This window comes from Schistocerca serialis, chromosome 1 (assembly GCF_023864345.2).
Source record: "Schistocerca serialis cubense isolate TAMUIC-IGC-003099 chromosome 1, iqSchSeri2.2, whole genome shotgun sequence".
Taxonomy (NCBI): Eukaryota; Metazoa; Arthropoda; class Insecta; order Orthoptera; family Acrididae; genus Schistocerca; species Schistocerca serialis.
Window position 1 is genome coordinate 911,991,399 of NC_064638.1, and position 22,986 is coordinate 912,014,384.

Here is a 22,986-nt window from a genome sequence, read left to right on the forward strand (position 1 = left end):
AATTACGCTATTTGTAAACACCGTCACCATCTCCAGTACACTGGATAACTATATAAAAGTATTTTCAGTGTTTCGTAACTCGATATAAACTGAACCCATATAGGATCATTCTGCTCTCTGCAAACCTTTCTCTCAAGGGCCGATGTATCTATCAATTTGAAATTTATGTCGAATACGGTCCCTTGGCGGTGTCAGTAATTTAAGCTTGTAAATCAATGCAGTCATCAAAGATACGACCATAGATGTCACGTATTTCGATACTTGGAAACGCTTATCAAAACCGATATACGTTTTGGGCCAGTGAAACATATGTCTGGAAACAGAGGTCGCGGGATCGAAACTCGATCGGACAATGCGTCGCAGTTTATTTTTACTGGAAAAACCACACAATTTCGATATCAGCTTTGGTCGTTACCACTTGTTCATATACTCGCATTTAAAAGGATAATGCTGTCTGCCGTCACACTAACGTCTTTCATGCAATCTAGTTCGTGCTTTGTAGTTCACAGTGTTAAACAAATTACATATTTACCAAGAGGCGAAAAGCTATTTCATCCGACATCTGAATGGTAACTCTTCGGTGGCTTGTCGAATAAATCTGGATAAAAGATTGAACGAACAATGACTATATATTTCTACGGAAACAAGACGTTACACCTTCTAGCAACAAAACTAAATTTAGCAAGAACAGGCGTTGCCTGCAGGGGACGCGACTGTTCAAACAAAGTTTTTGAAAGCAGCCACAACTCTCACTACTTATTTTGGATTTACCGGTTTCGCTCTTCAAATGAGCAAGAGCATCACCAGAATACACACTTTAAAGTTGGCTGACAGGAATATAGATTGCGTTTAAAGTTGGTTGTCCTATAGTACTTAAACTTACATTTAAACTTACGTTTAAAAAACTGCAGATTAAACTGATATTGGCGCTGCCAATGTCATCATTTTCTACTGTGCTTTAAATGCAAGTTTAAATGCTATAGTAGAGCTAGCTCAACCTTCAGTGCTGTCAGGTAACTTTAAATGGACAAGAGCATCACCAGAACATATAAAGATCTAAACTGATAAATAAAAAATACTAAGTGGGAGTTGTGGCCATTTTCAGAACCAGAACCAAATTCCATATGGACAAAGTTGGCGAACAGTTGCTTGACAGAATCATTACTGTTTTTCGGCAGCATCATGTTTCACAACATATCCGTCAGATTCTTTACGGATATTTGCTTGCAAACACCACACCAACAGTTATCAAGAGATGTGTGCGTGAGTAGCCTCCTCCTTGAAATACAAGTGTAATTTCCCTTTAGATCGTGTTCTGTTGTTAACGTTGAAATCAAGCTTTTCAAAAAAGGTTCAAATGGCTCTAAGCACTATGGGCCTTTACCATGGAGGTCATCAGTCCCCTAGAACGTCTTAAACCTAACTAACCTAAGGACATCACACACGTCCGTGCACGAGGCAGGAATCGAACCTGCGACCGTAGCAGCAGCGCGGTTCCGGACTGAAGCGCCTAGAACCGTTCTGCCACAGCCTTCGGCCAAGCTTTACAAATAAAGCTGAATAAAATTCAATATCCTTTCAAAACCTGGCACAATAAAACACTGCTTTTTTTATCATTTTGTTTTCAGAAATATTAAAAAATTCTCCATAATGCTGACTTTTTAAACAGACTCACGTGGCTAGTAGAAAATCACAGGATACATTTCCATTGTATCGACCCTTAAGCTTATAGCGTAGCTCTTACGCTCTAGTTTCACAAGGTGCCTTTGGGAGTGGGTCGCTTATGATTTCTGAGTTGGTACGACTCATGAATCCTCTGCAGTTGGAGTGCGACAACCGCTTATGAGCGACTCAGATGTGTAAAACAGCCTTGATGCTAAATGCAACGTTTTGTTATCTGATGAAACGTTTGCGTCATCAGCTTGTTTCCTACTCGCTCAAATGAGGGAAAACAGTATAAGTGCTACGTGTACATATCAATTCAAAAAATGTAAAGTTTATACGTACATCCTGGGTAACACCATCATGATGGATTATATGATACGTATTGAATTAGAACCAGTGTTTAGTATAAAAGAGACCAATAATTCATAAAACTTCTACAAAATTTAATATTTTACAATTCCGGTATCTGCAGCTATTTCGTATTTTATTTCTGTTTCACCAGTGCCATTTATTCTCAGGACCGTAAACGCGAAGTCCACAAGTGTATTGCGCTGTATGGTTAGCAATCACAAGTTACAGTAGAAAATTCACAGTATGAAACCACCAGTCCTTCACGCATGTGTCTCATAAAAAAACTGCAGTGACCCACAACGATAGACCGTAAGGATAATTACCACAGTCCTGCAATGTTTGACTTATTAGTGCTGTGTTACAGGCTGCAAAAATGAATTTCAGATATCTGAATATTTCCTTCAAACATATTCGCGATTAATAATACGTAGCAAACGTGTAACATAGCACAATGTTTACGATAGAGGCCTTCTGATTTTTAGTGGAATTATTAGGAGACTAAATCCTAATTACCAACTAGGTTACACCAGTGGCAGCAGCGCATCTTTTATCCCGTTGGAAGCAATGTAGCTTTTTATGTTAAAGCTCACCAGTGACCACGTGAGTTCCCGTATCTCACGGAACACGGTAGCATTCGTTTCGACAGCTTGTCAGATGAGTATAGTTTGACGAGGCCTGGGGTAACCAGATTATATTTACTTGGCCTCAAATCCAGGCTCTGCGTCAGCACTTTTAAATGATCATGCATGAATATAGTGGTGGCGATGAAATCACTGATCGTAGTGCGATTATCGATGCCAGAGGAATGTGCACTCTGTCTGGTATAGGTCTCTTCCTTTCTTAACGCGATTTTAACGCTGAGATAAACATGTAACAAATTAGGGAATGAAATTTTTACTCAGCAGCGGAGTGTGCGCTGATATGAAACTTCCTGGCAGATTAAAACTGTGTGCCGGACCGAGACTTGCCTTGCCTTTCGCGGACATGTGCTCTACCAACTGAGGTACACAAGCAAGACTCGCGCCCCGTCCTCACAGCTTTAATTCCACCAGTACCTCGTCTCCTACCTTCCGAACTTCGCAGAAGCTCTCCTGCATACCTTGCAGAACTAGCACTCCTGGAAGAAAGAATTTTGCGGAGACATGGCTTAACCACATCCTAGGGGATGTTTCCAGAATGACATTTTCACTCTGAAACAAAGGTCCCGAGTTCGAGTCTCGGTCCGGCACACAGTTTTAATCTGCCAGGAAGTTTCATGTAACAAATTAACTTACTCTACTTTTCAAGTCTAGAGATTTATTTATTTATTTATCTCGCTTGGTATGCATCTTACATACGACCAGACATTCTCAGTAAATATCGCAGTACGTGTAGTTTATGATTTGGAAAGATATTTTTAACTTTGTGGCCGGATGCCAGTCTTGTAGCCAGGAAACAATTAGACCAAGGAAAGGAAGTTGTCTGCACCTTTTGTCTGTCAATCATGTAAGCTTTTTCTGTGTTTTATCGTATTTTAATCATCTGTGTATCGTACTTTCTTAGAGATTAGGAAACAGTCCAACCTTTGCCTGAACGAGCGTGAAAAAACAGCGTGAAAGCTCCATTCGGTCTAGCCGGATTGAATCAGTGTGTCTCAACTCCAAGCCTCTCAAAGCTGGTCGCCCTGCGTTAAGCTGGTGAACAGTATAATTACACTGTGTTAAGTGTTTTCCTCGTTACGATTTTGTCTTTTGTGAGCAATGGCAGCTAATATGTGTGGGTGTAGAAAGGCAGCAATCAAATCTGGTGAAGTAGTTAACTGATCCAGGAAGAATCAAGATTTAATAGGTCAGCTGATGGCTCGGAGAGTAACCACACAAATAAATATGAAGAAAGCATGGATAGTGTTGACAATGTGGCGGAAATACTGGTTCGCTATTGGACAGAAGGAAGACCGCCGGAATATGTCGATGCTAACAGATGAAGTTTTAATTCTCTATTGAATCACGAGTGGTTTTGGATAAGACGCAGGTCACTGGGCAATTTGTTTGGAAGTCGTGCGATTGAAATGGAGGGTATAGAGAAATGTTCCTTATGCCCAAGTACATCTAATGTGTTGGACGTGTCAGAGCTCATATTTTTGTATGGAATAGTAAAGGTTGTCTGATAGTCGAGGGGAGCTATTAACAACAGTGACCAAGGAAAGATAAAAGAAACAGAGCATGTAGGTATCACGTCACCTATCTGGTTCAGTCCACCCTGAACATAGGAAGGACTGACATATGTTCCACAAAATATCTGTGGTGTACTTACACAGTTAGCGCGAGGATGTGTGTCGTATGTAAGTACATCACAGCAGTAAAGATTAGGGATCGGTAAATACACTACTAGTTTTAATTTTACTTTGTGTGGAAGTACTCCGCAAAATTTTGGGATTTTGAGTAGGCAGTTCTTTCCAGTTTAAGTGTTTAGAAAAATTACTTATAGATATTTTAAATTTTTATGGGAGGGTAATTGGGCATATCAAGAAATATGGGAGGAACTGTTTGAAGAGGGAGGAACGATGTTCTTACCTTAGGAATTGTGCTAGGATACAGCTGCATGTCAGTATAAAATTTGTAATTACGTAACATATACGTAATATGCAGACACGAATGGAGGAATAGTTGACCAACGACTTAACCCTGGAGGACTCCCAAGAGCGCATTTAATTTAATTATTCATTATTGTATTCTAGATGTAGTACTTATCAATGGAGGATTAACGTGTAAGGTTTTTCCAAGTGTATTTCAGGTCGACTTCTCACATGGTTCGAGTGCTTCCGGCTACCGCTATTTCTTTTTCTTTTTCAGAACAGCAGCTGGATCATTTATTTCGGTGTTTGGGAATTAGACGGCAAGGAGAGCCTAAGGCGATGAAGTTTATAGAACATTTGCTCCGAGGTCAAGCCGTTCAGGATGTAAACAGGAAGTTACAGATCGCGAATAAAATGTTTCTTTTAAGATATACAGCAATGGCTGCGTTAGTTATGTACCAGTTCTCATTAAATGAGGTGCACTTGTAATTAACTGTGGCATACATGTTAGTTTTCCATTAAAGTAATTTTACAAATAAAATCATAAATCCAGAGTGAAATTTTCACCCTGCAGCAGAGCGTGCACCGATATGAAACTGTGTGCTAGGCTGAGACTCGAACTCAGGACCACTGCGTTTCGTGGTCTAGTGCTCTACCGACTGAGCCACCCAAACACGACTAATGCCCCGTTCTCGCAGGATTATTTCCGCCAGCGCCTCGCCTCCTACCTTCCAAATTTGCCCGCGAAAGCCAAAGGTCAGGAGTTAGAGTCTCGGTCTGGCGAACAGTTTTGATTTGTCAGAAAGTTTGAAGATCATAAATATTTGATGCTTGTCATTGCATGAGGAATTCCATATTTCTCACAATAACTGTTTATGAGTCTCAATTTATAGAGCATAATATATACCGATTTGCTTTAACATGTTGAAACATTGCTATACTCTTTACATTAAAAATGTTTACATCATTAAATTTTAAATAACCATAGCTTCACAAGACTAATGATCTAAATGGGTGGAAATTTCCGTATTCGTGAGTGCAAAATGGAAATCAAACATCTACGATATTTGAACGAAGTGTATCTGTTAATCTTTGTACCTGCTATTTATTAAGGCATAAAGTGAAAGTTTACTGTGGCAGAGAATTTAGGCGGTTGTGTATTTTGTTCTCATTTAGCTATTTTTGGAGTGACTTAAATTGTTATTAAACACTGACATTTATGCTTTCGGGGATTTTTCTACCAAATATATGTAGTAAATCTGTTCGATTTCGAAGTGTTTGTAAATCACGACCACCACTTACTGTAGGACACGCCGGCGCCGATACTGTCCGACTTCTCACTGCGTTGATGCTCATCCATCGCGAAGTTCAAGAATATCGACAGATTCCACAGCAAAACACCTAAACCAATGGAAAAACTCCCAATTTCAGAAAATTGCATCTATACTGGAAACTGCAGTTCACTATTATTGAGAGGCTAAAACTCCCCGAGTTGTCATGAATTGGTTGTCGTCATTACAAGGCAAGAGAGCCTCATAGCTTCCTGAACTCCTGTTCGAGAGAGAGAGAGAGAGAGAGAGAGAGAGAGAGAGAGAGAGAGAGAGAGAGACCACAGAAATAGATATCTGCAAGCGGTCACTTGGGAAATATTTGTTTATTACCATAAATTAGTTTTCCGAACCTTTTCAGGCGCATATCCAAAGTCAGAGGTTACCTATTTCTTTGTAGCGTGACGCTGTTGCCGGCTCTATGACAAGGTGATAGGAGACGTTATCGTATCCCCGCGATTATTATACGGCAAGTGTGTGTGTGTGTGTGTGTGTGTGTGTGTGTGTGTGTGTGTGTGTGTGTGTGTGTGTGTGTCGAAAAAAGAATTTAGTTATCGATAGTAACAGTATGGGCTGTGTAGTTTATAATGGCAGCTTCCACTTTCATTGACTATTCGCCACGTAGTTAAATGAGAATTCTCTACAAACAGCATATAATCGAAATAAAACTCTTAGTAAAAGTAAAAAGTCGAACGATGCCCTTGTGGTTCCTCACGCGACGCCTTTCATAAATGACCTTGTTTTGAACTCTAGTCGTTCTCGAAATGGCCAGGACGGCGCAAACACTATCTCATGAAAAGTATGGGACACCGGTTAATAGAAACTAATCTGTGATGTGTCCACCTTTCGCCTTTATGACTGCTGTAACTCTGCTGAGGACACTTGTACTGACGTGCCCGAATGTCTGTCGAGGAATGACAGACCTTTCTTCAAGAGCCGAAAATGAGCGATGTAGTGACGTTGAGGGAAGTCGACGTTCTAACTCACTGGGTGTTGCATTGGCTTCAGGCCGGGACTCTGGGCAGGGTAGGCCAATCAGTTTCAGGAATGATGTCCACAAACCACGGTCTCACACGTGCTGTTTCATAATAACGTTCACTGTCCCGCTGATACGAATAATCATCGTCCGCGAACTGTCCTCTACTGTGCGCTGTGCAGAATACTGTAAAACGTGTTCATATCCTTCCATATTTAACGTTTTCTTAAACTCAGAATGGGGACACCACACCAACCACGAATAACGCCCCCATACCATAACGCCTCCTCCTCCTCCATCTTCACCGTTAGTACTACCCATGATGGCCAGTAAAGTTGCATCCCCTGAAGCACCGCTTGGTACTGACTGCAGAAATGTGTAGCTTAAGAGAAGCTCATGGATCATTGTACCCAATTCTTTCTAACTCCGTACACACAGTCATTTAGGTACATGGACTGCTAGTAGCACTTCCGAACTCACCAGTGATCCCTTCCGCTGATTTCATACGATGTTTACTACCACCCTCCGCAATGATCGAAGGTCCTTATCCGTCAGTACATGAGGTCCAGCTGGTGTCGGTTCAGCTGTGGTAGTTCCTTTGCGTTTCCTATTCTCAGCCATATCACCAACATTCGACGCGGACAGCTTTAGAAAGGTTGTAATGTCCCTGATGGATTTGTTGCTCGGGTGACTATCGCTAGTCATTGTTCCAAGTTACTGAGTACGCCTTACTACTGCTGTGCTTTACTGGCAACACCGTACTATGTCTCCTTTTATGCTGGTGGATGAGTCATTCACGACACTTTGTGGTCAGTTCTACCTTGCATTGCGGTGTCCGGATCCTTTTGATCGGATAATTTATCTGCAGCAAGCTACTTGGTATTTCAGGTAGTACAGTGACGTAAGATTTTCATAAACCAGCTAATGGAAATCCCGCTGGCTAACGAGAACAACACGTTTCTGCTGGGCAATGCCAAGCAGACTTACGAAGTTGGATTAATTAGGGTCTCGGAAAGATTCTCAACTGAACAAAGTAACCTTTGGGGGGAAAATACGAGATAACCCTCTACTCACTGCCTCTGCCCTACTCTGTTTCAGGCTGCGCCCTGAGGCATTACGTGCCCAACACTCATACCTCCCACAGAAGTATTCTTCGTGTGTCGATCGTTCAAATCCTCACCCGGTCATCCGTTATTTACGCGTTTTCGCTACACGATCTCTGCCGGGATTGTTCCCTCACCCAACCCGCAGCCGAATGCCTTCCTCGTCATTCTCGATCCATGCCAATACTTTACTTTCAGTAAACGACAAGACGCCACTATCTGAAGAATCTTCAGAAGTTTCGATGTCTTCCACTGTGGCTGGCCTGTGCTTCTGTCTGTGAAAGTACTATCAGACTTCAGGATTGCAAAACTGTCAGTAACAATTCGATAAAGCTCATATAATACCTTCTGTCGTTTTGTCTTTTGCACCAGCTGACTGCAGTATCTCTACCCTATTCTGTCATTACTCCTGATGGAACAGCAACTTCCCTCACAGCTGCTCATATACGGTCGGCCGTAACTGATGGGGGAAGGTTTCCACTTGTCTTTTCTTACGTGGTGATCAGCCTCATGGCCCCGCTATGTTATTTGTTCTTGCATGCGATGGAGTCAAGCACGTATTTTTCTACTTGTCATACGGATGCATGAGTGAAATTTAAGGATAGTCGAGAACATTTACCACACGACACAGGAGCTACTAAATCGTTTGGCAACAAAGATGGGATATGTGTATCAGCTACTGGGTGGTCTGAGGAGGAGGGTGACATTTACCTGTGAATCTGCTTCTGGCGCACAGGTTTACTTAAGGTTTCGTACTGTTTCTCGGTGGTTTTCCGCGTATGTGAAGTGAAAGGACCCTTCTGCTTCTTTTCAATTCTCCAGAGGACTGACTTCAACTTGCTGGTTATTGATGCTTTTAACTAGAGTCTGACGCATTATCCCTTTCTCCTGGGAAATATTGTTTTAATTCCATGTTTTTCATCTTTATCGAAAATTAACGACCGATATTCTGACTGTTCTACACGATCTGACCTCTAGTTTCTTCATCGAAAGAATGAGTGTTGGTGCAGGAGTAATCAGCGAAAAGGTACCACACTCACGATATACTCCTTGCACAAAGAACGCAAGTTAGAAAGAGGCTTAAGTAACGACAATCAGCAGCCGCGTTTGGTGTGTTGTTTCCAAAGAATAAGATTCATGTTTCCCATTATGACCGTTCATACTGTTGGACCATACACTGTCATGAGCATGATCCTTTGTTGTGAGACAAGTATAAATAATTAGCACCTATTTCTAGAACTTCAGTTCACCCATATCTTCTTCGTCCTATTTTGGAAGTCGGACACACGGATTGTAGCCCATACGATTTCACGTCCTTCCCAAACTACAGATGCATACACTTTAGCGTAGAGTCCGTTATTCAAGAGGGCCGATTGCTCATTAGCAGTAACAATGAATAGATTGCAAAAAAGATTTTTAGTTGTCTTCATACTTTCCGGCTGTATCTCCGCATGATTTGATACACACTAATTGCTTAGCTGCAGCCAACTTTTACGTAAACGCTACATACTCTCTGCCAAGTTCTCGAGAGTAAATTAAAGTACACGACGTCCGTGACAGCCTATTTCACATTTGTAACACCAGTAATGATAATATTGTTAGTGGTGGCATTGCATCATTATCGGTTAGACACTAACGCTGGTCTGTTCATGCATTTGTATTTAGAGCAGATATAAGTGGTAGTTAATGTATCTGTCTGACATATATTCTAAATCAGCAGTCCACAGCCATAACCCATGTACGTGTGTAAAAATCATTTCTATTGAAATGATGACTGGGAATTTGGCAGAAATTTGTAGCCTCCTCCTATTATGCAGTTCGGAATGGCTACATCCAAATTAAGAAACACGGTAACATTACGCTCTGACCCGTACGTCACAGTGGGAAAACTGGCTAAAGACTGAAGGAGAAAGGACGTGAATCACTAGTAATGCTTTATGGCAGTCTCTTGAAACATTAGTAACTCATAGGTCTGGAGAGTTTCGAAAGGAGGGTTACCTCTTCGACGTAGACACACTGCAGCGCCGGACAAAATAACTGGGATCCATTGTTTTTTCAGATTTGCTGTCTTTATTTGGAGTTTCCACAACCACTTTGCGGCGATATTCCACTTACTACATATTCTCTGCTGGACCTACAGGGAAAGTTTTTTTATAGTCAAAGGTCATACAATCGACGTTTTTAAAGTCATTTATTCACTGGAATATGAAGTTTAGTTTCTTAACGTCCTTTCAGGTTGCCTCAAAGAGAGATCGATTGATAGACTTCAATAGAGTAACACGAAACTGCTTGCGATATATTCTCGCATATCAGCTGATAGAGAAATAATCGGAAGTAAAGAATTAACACAAGAGCTTTTAGACTAATTATGTTTCACAGTAAAAGTTGCTTGTTTCAGTATATGCACCTTTGGAGCCTACGTACGTAAAATTCTATTACTTAAGTACTTGAGTAGCTAGCATATTGATGACACCACGACTGTCTTACTAGTGTTTCTTGTGGCAAGGTGAAAAATTAATCTTACTCGCTAAACTTCTCAAACCCGTTCACTTGCCACGTGCAAAGAGCTCGGTGAAAGCTCTGATAGGAATGTCTGCTGGATGACATGCTGTCCCCACTCGCATGAAGTTGTAGCCTCTTTACTATAATGTAGTGCTTTTCTCCTCCGTTTTCTGCACGGTCTAAGGAAATGTGGAACAAGACTACTCTTGTGGATGTTAACGAGTTCCATTTTTACCAAATATCTGCCCCATAAAAACATGTAGAGCAGCTTGTTAGCGATTCCTGTAAGACCAGTTTGACATGATACGAAGCGCTGCTGCTGCTCCGCCCCCCTCAGGCACACCATCTACAGTTCGCTTCGTTAATACACCACGTCTGAGAATATATGCGGAAATTAAACGACTGTTCGTAATGAAAATTGTTAGTATTGTTTAATAAGATTTTAGTTTGATCGAACTGCTGAATACAGGATGTAGCTCACAAAACCTAATTGTTACTAAAATTTGTCATGGGAATCTGAAAAAAATACATAGGACGATGTACTCACTTTTTATAGTTGTTTCCGTAATTGTGCTTTTCTTTTACTCAATGACTCAGCGAGACATTTATTCTTAACAGCACAACGTAGCTCTAAGAACACAATTATTGATTATTTTTCTGTTATCTGTACTGCTGAATGAGTTAACCACGCTGGTACCACTGACGGTTAGGATATATTCCACATAACACAGCTTTAGCGATGGAAGCTAGTAATACCTTATAGCTACCTACCAGATAAAGCACAACAGAAGTGACCAAAGACGTCAGTCATTTGGTTGGCAATAGCATCTTCATTACCAAAATTACAGCTCTGTCCACCAAAAATTCTGGACCAGATATCCGAGTACGCAAACAAAATGTCAATAAATGGTTTGAGAAATGAAGCCATGTGCCAGACCATGAATCGGTCCCAGCCCGCTTTCTTTTTTACTATCAGTCTCATTAACCACTGGGCTTACCCCAGTATTCTCCAGGCCTGGCACATACTTTGGAACTTGTGTTACGGCGTATTCCTTATATTAACAGGGTTTTATACGTCGGTAACAGTGAACTGCATTTTTAGTGCTATTTGTATTAACAACTGTTCAAATTCAACCACCACCTTCGAATTTCCCTTCAATAAAATTTCGTTGACACGCAAACTAGATGAATCACCCTCGAATTACACACACTGAGGTACAAAAGTCAAGGGGTACCTCTTAACACCACGTCGGACATCCATTTCCCCGGCGTAGTGCAGGAACTCGACGTGGGATGAGCTGACCAAGTCGTCGCAAGTCCCCAGCAGAAATATTGGGCCATGCTGCTCTATAGCCGACCGCAACTACCGAAGGTTGCCGGTGCAGGATGTGGAGCACGAATAAACCTCTCGATTATGTCCCACAAATGTTCGATAGGATTCATGTCGGACAATATGGGCAGCCAAAATCATTCGCTCTAATTCTCCAGAACGTTCTTCAAACAAATCGCGATAATTGTGGAGCGGTGGCATGGCGCATTGTCATCCATAAAAATACCATCTTTATTTGCAAACATAATTGTCCATGAATGGCTGCAAATTGTCTCCAATTAGCCGAACACAACATTTCCAGTCAATTAACGGGTTAGTGGGACCAGAGAACGTAATCCATATCACTATGGAGCTACCACCAGTTTGCACTACGTCTTGTTGACAACATGTGGTCCATGGCTTCGTGGGATCTGCGCCACAGTCGAACCCTACCGTCAGCTGTTACCAACTGAAATCAGGACTCATCTGATCAGGCCACTGTTTTCCAGTCGCCTCGGGTCCAACCGATACGATCACGAGCCCAGGAGAGTCGCTGCAGGCTATGTCGTGCTGATAGCAAAAGCACTTGCAACGGTCGTCTACTGCCATAGCCCATTAACGCCGTACTGACCTTTCATACAGGGTGACACAGGAAAGCTGGGACATTTCCACAATGAAGAAAAGAAATTGCATTCACAGTAATTGAAACCTTACAATTTTGCCATTTGCGAAACACTGATGGCATTTATTAGTTTTTAAAAATTACGTCCTTTAGATGGCGTCGTCCTGTACGAATACATTCGTGAAATTCGCTGCTGACATTCCTCACTGACCGCTGCAACATCTCAGTTGGGCTACTGTGAACTGCATCCTGAATTCTCTGTTTTTAACTTATCCAGGGCTCTTGGTCGAGTCGTGTATACTTTGCTCTTGAGGTAGCCTCACACAAAAAAAAAAAAAAAAAAAAAAAAAAAAAAAAAAAAAAAAAAAATTCATCAACCGACCACGGCATAACAGCCCGGATAATTATAATGGACATGATATTTCCGGCCGTGAAAGTTTACATTTTAGTAAAAAAAAAAAAAAGTCAAACGGATAAATCTGGCGATCTAGAGGGAAAAGAAATGTTACCGAATCGTGAGATCACACGGTTGCCAAACAATTCTCGCACATATGCCCTTGATTGCCGTGCAGTGTGTGATGTCGCTTCGTCCTGTTGAATCCAGGCTTCTTGAACGCTGGAAAGTTGTTCAATGCAGGTGTAACGAAAGTTCGTAACATCTTCACGTAACGATTGATAGTTACAGTGTTTCCCTGTTCATTTGCGAAAACATACGGTCCGATATTTCCAGAATGAGATTTTCACTCTGCAGCGGAGTGTGCGCTGATATGAAACTTCCTGGCAGATTAAAACTGTGTGCCCGACCGAGACTCGAACTCGGGACCTTTGCCTTTCGCGGGCAAGTGCTCTACCAACTGAGCTACCGAAGCACGACTCACGCCCGGTACTCACAGCTTTACTTCTGCCAGTACCTCGTCTCCTACCTTCCAAACTTTACAGAAGCTCTCCTGGCAGAAGTAAAGCTGTGAGTACCGGGCGTGAGTCGTGCTTCGGTAGCTCAGTTGGTAGAGCACTTGCCCGCGAAAGGCAAAGGTCCCGAGTTCGAGTCTCGGTCGGGCACACAGTTTTAATCTGCCAGGAAGTTTCATACGGTCCGATAATCCCATATGATGCAACACCACACCATACGGTCCCTTTACTAGCGTGTAAAGGGCGTTCATGAACGTCATTAGGATGTGAGTTCGCCCAGTAACGGTAGTTCTGTTTACTCATATAACCTGTGAGATGAAAATGTGCCTCATCTGACATCCACATCTTGTTTAGAAATTCATCGTCATTGTTTATTTTTGTTATCATTTGCTGATAGACTCCTAATAGTAACCGGTAGTCGTTATCCCTCAATTATTGCACCATCTGTAGTTTGTACGGATGAAATTTTAAAACAAGATGAAGAATTTTCCCTGAACATTCCAACCACTGCTGCTTGCTTATGAATTGAACTCTGAGTTCCGTAAGATAGACTCGTGTACATCATCAAAGTTCTCTGGAGAATGCACACTTCTTGGCCGTCCTGTTGGTTTCTTCTTGAGGGCAGATCCAGTCTCTTCAGAGTCATTAACCCAACATTTTATCGCGTGTTGCGACAACGGAATCATTGCGTCCTAAATTGTAAAAACGTCGAAACTCACCTCTGCGTCGCTACCAAACAAACTACGCTTTTCCGTCCTCTTTTAGAACACTGCTGCGCGGTGTGAGATCCTTACCAGATAGGACTGACGGAGTACATCGAAAAAGTTCAAAGAAAGGCAGCACGTTTTGTATTATTGCGAAATACGGGAGCGAGAGTCACAAAAATGATACAGGATTTGAGCTGGACATCATTAAAAGAAAGGCGTTTTTCGTTGCGACGGAATCTTCTCACAAAATTCCAATCACCAACTTTCTCCTCCGAATGCGAAAATATTTTGTTGACACCGACCTACATAGGGAGGAACGATCACCACGATAAAATAAGGGAAATCAGAGCCCGTACCGAAAGATATAGGTGTTCATTCTTTCCGCGCGCTATACAAGATTGGAGTAATAGGGAATTGTAAAGGTGGTTCGATGAACCCTCTGCCAGGCGCTTGAATGTGATTTGCAGAGTATCGATGTAGATGGCTAACGCACGCTGTTGTCCGTTCCACTGATATGATTACTGAAATGGCGGACTGTTTACTCGCCAACTGTCACAAACACGCAGTGCTGCCACCTGCCAAGGCTCCCACTACTCATGTCAGACATTCCCGTTGTTCTGTGTCACCTTGTACCTTGTGTTCGCGATACTACATCTGTATATCGCTGTCCCACGACTTTTGTATCCTCACGCCGACTGCTGCGATGCCGCCAGTAGACACCGCAGAGAATCACGCCTCACGGCGTGTGCCAGCCAGCGACCGCTCGCTCCACTATGTTTATCATAGTACAGAAGTATGCTGCAGTACTCTGATGTGAATACTATTTCTACATCTACATCCATACTGAGCAAGCCACCTGACGGTGTGTGGCGGAGGGTACCTTGAGTACCTCTATCGGTTCTCCCTTCTATTCCAGTCTCGTATTGTTCGTGGAAAGAACGATTGTCGGTATGCTTCTGTGTGGGCTCTAATCTCTCTGATTTTATCCTCATGGTCTCTTCGCCAGATATACGTAGGAGGGAGCAATATACCGCTTGACTCTTCGGCGAAGGTATGTTCTCGAAACTTCAACAAAAAGCCCGTACCGAGCTACTGAGCGTCTCACCTGCAGAGTCTTCCACTGGAGTTTATCTATCATCTCCGTAACGCTTTCGCGATTACTAAATGATCCTGTAACGAAGCGCGCTGCTCTCCGTTGGATCTTCTCTCTCTCTTCTATCAACCCTATCTGGTACGGATCCCACACTGCTGAGCAGTATTCAAGCAGTAGGCGAACAAGCGTACTGTAACCTACTTCCTTTGTTTTCGGATTGCATTTCCTTAGGATTCTTCCAATGAATCTCAGTCTGGCATCTGCTTTACCGACGATCAACTTTGTATGATCATTCCATTTTAAATCACTCCTAATGCGTACTCCCAGATAATTTATGGAATTAACAGCTTCCAGTTGCTGACCTGCTATATTGTAGCTAAATGATAAAGGATCTTGACTGACAAGGGGAGGCCGCCAATTGCGAAATTCAGATTCGATTCATACTGCGCATAATGAAAGCTCATGGCCAGAGGTGTAATGTGGCAAAGCACCAAGATACACTTCTCAGCCGTTGTCGAGAAAATCGACAGTTAAAAGAAACCGTTGCGGTGAAATACTCTCTACGACTAATAATTTTCTGCAGCGTCGTGGCGCAGCGGTAAGCGCTCGGGTTCGTAATCCGAAGGTCGCCAGATCGAATCTCGCGCCATGCAATTTTTTTATTATTAGTTTTTTGTAATTCAAACATTAATGAATTGCTTATGCATGTTGGTGAAGGTGAATCGCTCTCCAATTGTACCGCCTCCATTTTTCCGTTTGTTGAACAGGGTGTACCAAAGCTCTCACGTCCGCACTGATTTTCGACGATGTTAAAAGTTGCGCTAGGGACCGCATCTACCTTCTTTCGAAGTCAGCAGGCAACTACGCTGTTATGCGGCGGCTCGTTTCGGCCCATTCAACATCTGTCCTTCAAGTGTAACGAGCGAGTAACGGAGTTTATATTTAATACCTGCCACAGCAAATTTGTGTTCGTGGGGCCTCTATTCTAATTCGAACGTTTGACTTACGCTATACGTATTCGTTTCGAATTATCGTTTCTACGTCTTCCGTTAACTATACGTGGTTAACCTTATGAAGACAATTAATAACATTTGTGAAATACAACTTTGTTTGCGGAAAACATAATGATGTTCAAAGTCGCCAGTTTTTCCATGACAAACGACTTTCAACAACTTATTATATGCATAATTGTTGCAACTGATTGCCGGGAATTATATATATGTATATATAATCAGTGCGGGCGTGAGAGCTTTGGTACACCCTGTTAAACAAACGGAAAAATGGAGGCGGTACAATTGGAGAGCGATCCGCCTTCACCAAGATGCATAAGCAATTTATTAATAGTTTATATATAATTACAAAAAACTAATAATACATAAAATTGCATGGCGCGAGATTCGATCCGGCGACTTTCGGATTACGAACCCGAGCGCTTACCGCTGTGCCGCGACGCTGTAAAAAATTCTTAGTCGTAGAGAGTATTTCACCGCAACGGTTTCTTTTAACTGTCGATTTTCTCGACAACGGCTGAGAAGTGCATCTTGGTGCTTTGCCACATTACACCTCTGGCCATGAGCTTTTATTATGCGCAGTATGAATCGAATCCGAATTTCACAATTGGCGGCCTCCCCTTGTGAGTGGACGCTGCAGTGAAGGGGGGAGATCTCCGGCGAGCACACTCAGCTGTGTCCGCCGGCGGCGGCGTCGCGGCCTTCAACGTGTTAAATAATGCTGCTCCAAAGAGATACTGCGACCGCTACGCTCAGAATTTTCTTCTACTTAGCTGTGCCTCACTAGTTTCAGAATACTTCTTGAGAGTCCCGTCCGGTGACCAGTAAATCGCAATAGAGAACAACTTCCAACTGCTGTTACAACGTCAGATGTTCACCGTCGCGTATGCGCACAGTTGTGTTTACTCACAACCGAAGTCACTGGACGTAGAGAGAGAGAGAGAGAGAGAGAGAGAGAGAGAGAGAGATTCACTTAAGAAGGGAGTTGTGACGCAAATGGCAGAATCTGCGTCTTAATTTGTCAGCGTGAACTTGCAGAAAAGTGAAGTAGGGGTGCCCTTGTGTACCTACCACGAAGGATCCGCATCTACGTCCAAGTGTTAGAAAATCCAGCTGCTGACTGACGTATATCCTACTGTCAGCGCTGAATTGTGTGCAGTACTTGGGCGAAGCAGGGTTTAAAAGATCTCCACTGCATGCATGGTTCTTGCACGATATGTTTGCAAAGTACAAGCAGAAATTCGAAAGGTTGTATCGTGTACACAGCTCGCATTGCGCCTTTTCTCACATGTTACAAAAACGTTTACATTCGTCGCAGGAAATAACCATTTTTCAACATGTGACGCTTTTCGTAGCTGCTTGGCGCTACCCTACACTCGAATGATGAAAACTGGCAGTGAGACACTATGCGGATTTGTTGTATAGTGTAAGTGGGCATCAAAAAGTTTCCTTCTGAGGACATTGCTGCAAAGTCTATGCAAAGTAGCGCGACTCCGATACGGATATGTAAGCACCGACATGTAGGTAAGAAATCAGAGTGACTTTCGTGTCCTTCCAATGTACGTGCGGTAAATGTGGAAACATCAACTATGGCGACGTTATTACCAAATGCATCCAAACATCAGCGTGCTGTTATTCTTTTCCTGGATGCCGGCAGACAAAAACGAGTAGACATCCATCAATGAAAAATTTGTATAGGGCAACATGTCTGTCGAAAACAGTCATTGTGGAATGATGCATCAAGGGGTGCTGCTTCATGGTAACGGACGTCCTCATATCGCAGAAGTTACACCAACTCAAATGGGAGGCACTCGAGTACCCTCTCTATAGTGCTAATCTCCATCGTGCGATTATAACGCCTTCGATCCGTTAAAAAATTCTTTGAAAGGTTGACGATTCCTGTCGGACGGCGATGTGCAGCTGGCGGTTACGGACTACTTCACGCAGCAGGGCACGGTTTTTTTTTTTTTTTTATCAAGCTGACATCAAACTCTATGCGTCTGTGAGGGTGTGTGGGAACGGGGGGGGGGGGGGGGGTGATTCAGGGAATCACCACGACTGTTTTTCCTGATTAGCATACCAATTCTGGACTGTATGACCTTCGAACGGAAACTTTTTAATGATCAGTTACAGAACTTCGGCTTTCGTATCAGCTGTATTAGCAGCTGCAGTGTTTACTCTGTGCAAGAAATTTAGTTTTCGTGTCTTATTACATACTTCTGAGCAGAAGTAAAGGTTTTGTAGATTTTGTTTGAGCGAATTAGTGTTTATCTAGTTTCATAACTTGATTGTATGTTTACCAGAGAAAGGCTTGAGTCTGTTGTGGTTTTTTTGTTTTTTCTTGTCGTCAGAGTGAAGACTGGTTTGATGCAGCTCCCCGTGCTAGTTGTTCTTGTGCAAGCCTGTTCATCTTTGCATCCTACAACCTACATTCATCTGAACCGGTTTATTGTTATGTCTTGGTTCCTCTACAATTTTTAACCTCCGAATTCCATTATCACACTCACAGTTCATTGGTGGTTCAGGATGCGTCCTATCAATCGATCCATCCTTTTTTTCCTCTCTCTTTCATGAACTGTTTACCATCCAAGCAAGAGGCAGAAGACAAAACAAGAGGCCCTCATGTCGTCACCGACTGTTTTAGTCGACGATAAAGCCTCACAGAACCACGCAGCAAACTCCGGTTGTAAACGCTACAAATAAAAGTATTGTGCCTTGCGAAAAGCTCACGTTTCATGATTAGTCAACAAACAATGATTTCTCTTTGTCTCGTATACTGACATTCTGAGTAAAACTGAAAAAAAAAAAAAAAAAGCCGAATACATATCGATGATTCACTTACCGGCAGACATACTTTAATAGGACAGCGTTTGATGACTCAGTACTTACAGATGTCCGAACTTATCTCAAGAAGGCCATGTTGCTGCGCAGACGTAGCATTATTAAAACAATTCAAGACAATATTTATAGAGTCCTTGGTCCGTAAATGCAAACCACAGTACGTTGATAATAACATGGTGCACTGTACACGAGGTCGGTCAGTCTCCCCAAATGACCCTTGTAAAACTGTACGCCGTAGACCCCACGTACATGCCTATCGCAATGACTTGTTGTCGCCGTCGTCTCCTAGAGTTTCGGTGTCAATTTTTTGACACTTTAAAGATACATAGAGCATACAGCATAAAACATACAGCATAAAATGTACAAAACAGAATCTCAAACATTTAGAGCATTTATGTGATACGTCGACTTTGGAGTCGCCAGCAGTAAGTCTTTTGGTCCACCAGCATACGATCATGCGGCGGCATTCTTCTGTGATGTATCTGCGCTTCTCCGCTACCGCTAATGAGGATGAATTCTTGATTTTTGTAAAAATATGTACATTTCCCATGTTGGGTTTTAATTCTGTTTATGTTTTTCGTCTCAAGTCAAATCATGATAGTTTTTGAGAAATACGTGGCACGTTGTCTAATCTGTTCTTTAATTCATGCGTTAATGAGATAGCACTGTTCTCTCACAGCGACCCATGCTGCTGGTGGTGGTCGTCTAGAGCGAAGAGGATTAAGGCTTGCATCATCGGTATCTTGATGGATTACTAGATTTTTATTATGTATGATGTTCTTGTACGTGTTTGTGAGCATTTATGAGTCTTATCTGAGGCGTTGTAATGTGGCTTAGAGCTGGCAGCCACTCCGAAGGTGTTGACTTGATAACACTAGCAATCATTCTCATGGCATTATTTACTTGGACTTCTACGTTTTATGCAAATTGGCTTTTCAGCCAAACTGGGGCACAATAGTTAGCGGTTGAGAAACCAAGACCCAGAGCAGATACTTTTTTAATTACTTGATAGCATGCATATATCGAACTCCCGTTACGGGCCGAGGTAGATTTGGAAAGGCAAAAAACATCGAACATCGAGACTGATTTCTTGATAATCAGTCATTTATACACTGATGAGCCAAAACATTATGACCACTGCCCACTGAAACGTTAGATGCCGCCTGGTGGCGTTGCAGGGACGTAACTCGCTAACAGAAGCATGTAAGCGGAGCAGACAAGGACGGGGGATCTCCCTAGCGAAGATAGCGGCTGCATTGAAATGGGAGATTTAGACAGAGGGCAGATTATTTTTGTTACGCAGAGCCCGTGAACGAGTATCTCGAAAAGGGCAAAGTTGGCCGAATATTCACGTGCTACTGTCATGAGTACGTACGGAAACAGTTAAAAGGACAGATAAACTACCACTACGCGCTGAACAGTTGGACATCCACGACTCTTCACGAAACGTGGGGTTCCGAAGATTGTCTGCTCTGTAAAAAAGGCCAGATGAACCGAAAGAGTACATTGCTGGTGCACGCTTAAGTTTTTCGGAGCACACCATTCACCTCACATTGTTAAACAAGGAGCCCTGTAGTTCAAAAAAATTGTTCAAATGGCTCTGAGCACTATGGGACTTAACAGCTATGGTCATCAGTCCCCTATAACTCAGAAATACTTAAACCTAACTAACCTAGGGACATCACACAACACCCAGTCATCACGAGGCAGAGAAAATCCCTGACCCCGCCGGGAATCGAACCCGGGAGCCCGGGCGCGGGAAGCGAGAACGCTACCGCACGACCACGAGCTGCGGAGGGAGCCCTGTAGCAGACCACCACGTTCATACGTTGTTACTATTAAAGTGGGCACGGGACCATCGGGATTCGACCGTCCTTCAATGGAAACGTGTCTGCTCTTCGGGTGAATCACATTTTTGCTACACTATGTCGATGGCCGTCTCCACAAACGCCGTCATCGACGTGAACGGCGGCTTGAAACGAGTAGCGCGCCATGGACTTAGGCTCTTGGGAGCAATATATTACGCCGTGGGAGGCATTCTCCGGCGCTTGCATGGGACCTGTGGTACTGATCGAAGACACGCTGATAGTTGTGAACCACTTGAGTCCTTTCATACTTTATGTCTTCTCCGACGGCGATGTTATCTTTCAGCAGTGTAATTGCCCTTGTCTCTGAGTCAGAACCGTTTTATAGTAGTTTGAGGCGCATTAAAGTGAACACACGTGGATGTCTCGGCGACCAAATTTGCCTGTTATTTATGCGAATTACGTGACCTGTGAATTGACATCTAATGCCACATACGGCCGAAAACAAGCTGTCGGATCCCCGATACACAGAATCAGTGCTGTATTTCGTTCCAAAGACGGACAGACAAGTTATTAAGCAGGTGGTCATTATGTTTTGACTCCTCTGTTTAGATGGAGCGGTAACTGCACTGCTAGCTCACACACACGCACACACACACACACACACACACACACACACACCAAGACTCGTAAATATTTTCAAGGCTGCGTAGCGCCGCAGCACCCAGAGACTGCCAGCAATGGACATGGGCGCCCTTTTGTGGGCGACCTCTCGACCTGACGCTCGTCGCGACACATACTCGCGGATACGCAAGGCCTTTGGAAAGTACGCACGCTGCTGGCCTTGACACGTACTCGTCGTGCAGCCACCAGTAACCGTTACGGGAACCCCTATCTCGTGACATACTGCACGTGAGCTGTAGGAGACTGCGATGTATAATGCTACCGTGAAAGTACTGCATGGGTTAGGTTTGTTTCGGCAACTCCTAATTCTGTCCATCTGTCGCAACCGACAACTTTTGAAGCGACACTAAATCACTATTACAGACGCAAAGAGACACTACAAACACGTCTGAAGGATCGCTGAGTACTGGTAAACCACGTAAATTAGATTAGTACTATAAATCTTCAATTTCGTATTCCTTGGCCAATCTCTGCATAAATATAGACAATTTATACAGCTTTCGATATTTCTCTGATAAGTACTATATTCAGTGTTCTGCCTAATAATACGGGTAAAACAATCTAAGTGTCAACAGCATACAGCTGGAAGTATCCTAGGTCACAAAATGCACTGATCCCAGACACACTTTTAGACGTCTAAACATTTCATTTCATGACCACGTACTACACAATATAACTGCGTTCAAAATTTAATATCCTGTTCCCCACAGTCCTCTAACGGACGTTGCAGCTTTCATGGTGGGCGGTAGGCACTACGGTTGTTAAAAGTATTTTCGTTAGGATGTCATGAAATTTTGACATTAAGTATTTTTCAAGAACTTATTATTATATTCTTTAAGTTACAGTAATTCTGCTTTATGAATTTTTTTAAGGTAAGTTCCTTCCCTACGTTATAAATCACTGTTCCTGTGGAACCGTGGGCGATTAGAAAATTTTACTACTAACAGGGATATAGAAATGGGCGATAGGTAAAGGAAATTGCCTCCGTCTGAGCTTACGTATTCCTTAATGCCTATTTTCCACTAGCGTGTGCACGAAAGAACTGTCACATTATCTATTGTTTGATATAGACAAGTTTTCTGTGAGTTAATCCATACACCACACGAATTCCCCTCACAGCAAATTGTAGATTTCTCGTTAACGATCATAAAAGTAATCTGTGCCAGGAAGGAAGGCAGGCAGCAGTATGCTAACGTCAGCGTCAGGCAGAGCTATGGTTACATAAAAACTGACGAGTGAATCTGTAATCATCTTGAGGGAATCTCTTCGACGTTTCGGTGGAAGTGACGTATTAAAATAATAAAGGAAAATCTAATTCTGCTGTTCCAGATTGATACCTGTGTTTTTCCACTGGACCAGAACGGTTTATCTATTTTAAGACGAGCGCTTAAAATGCGTGTAATCATTAACGATGCGAATAAGAATCCTTTTTTTCGATTTATTGAAGACGATAAAGTTATTAAAACTTAATTTATGATTTCTGGGATATTTAAAACGCGAGAAATAACTAAACCGATAAAATTAATT

The 22,986-nt window shown here is 42.7% G+C and overlaps 1 protein-coding gene across 2 annotated transcripts in view; it reads right to left on the reverse strand.

Annotated features, from left to right (window-relative positions):
• LOC126412102 (major facilitator superfamily domain-containing protein 6-like) overlaps positions 1-22,986 on the reverse strand; it is a 329,018-nt gene that overhangs the window by 114,724 nt on the left and 191,308 nt on the right. The gene's annotated exons all lie outside the window — the stretch shown is intronic.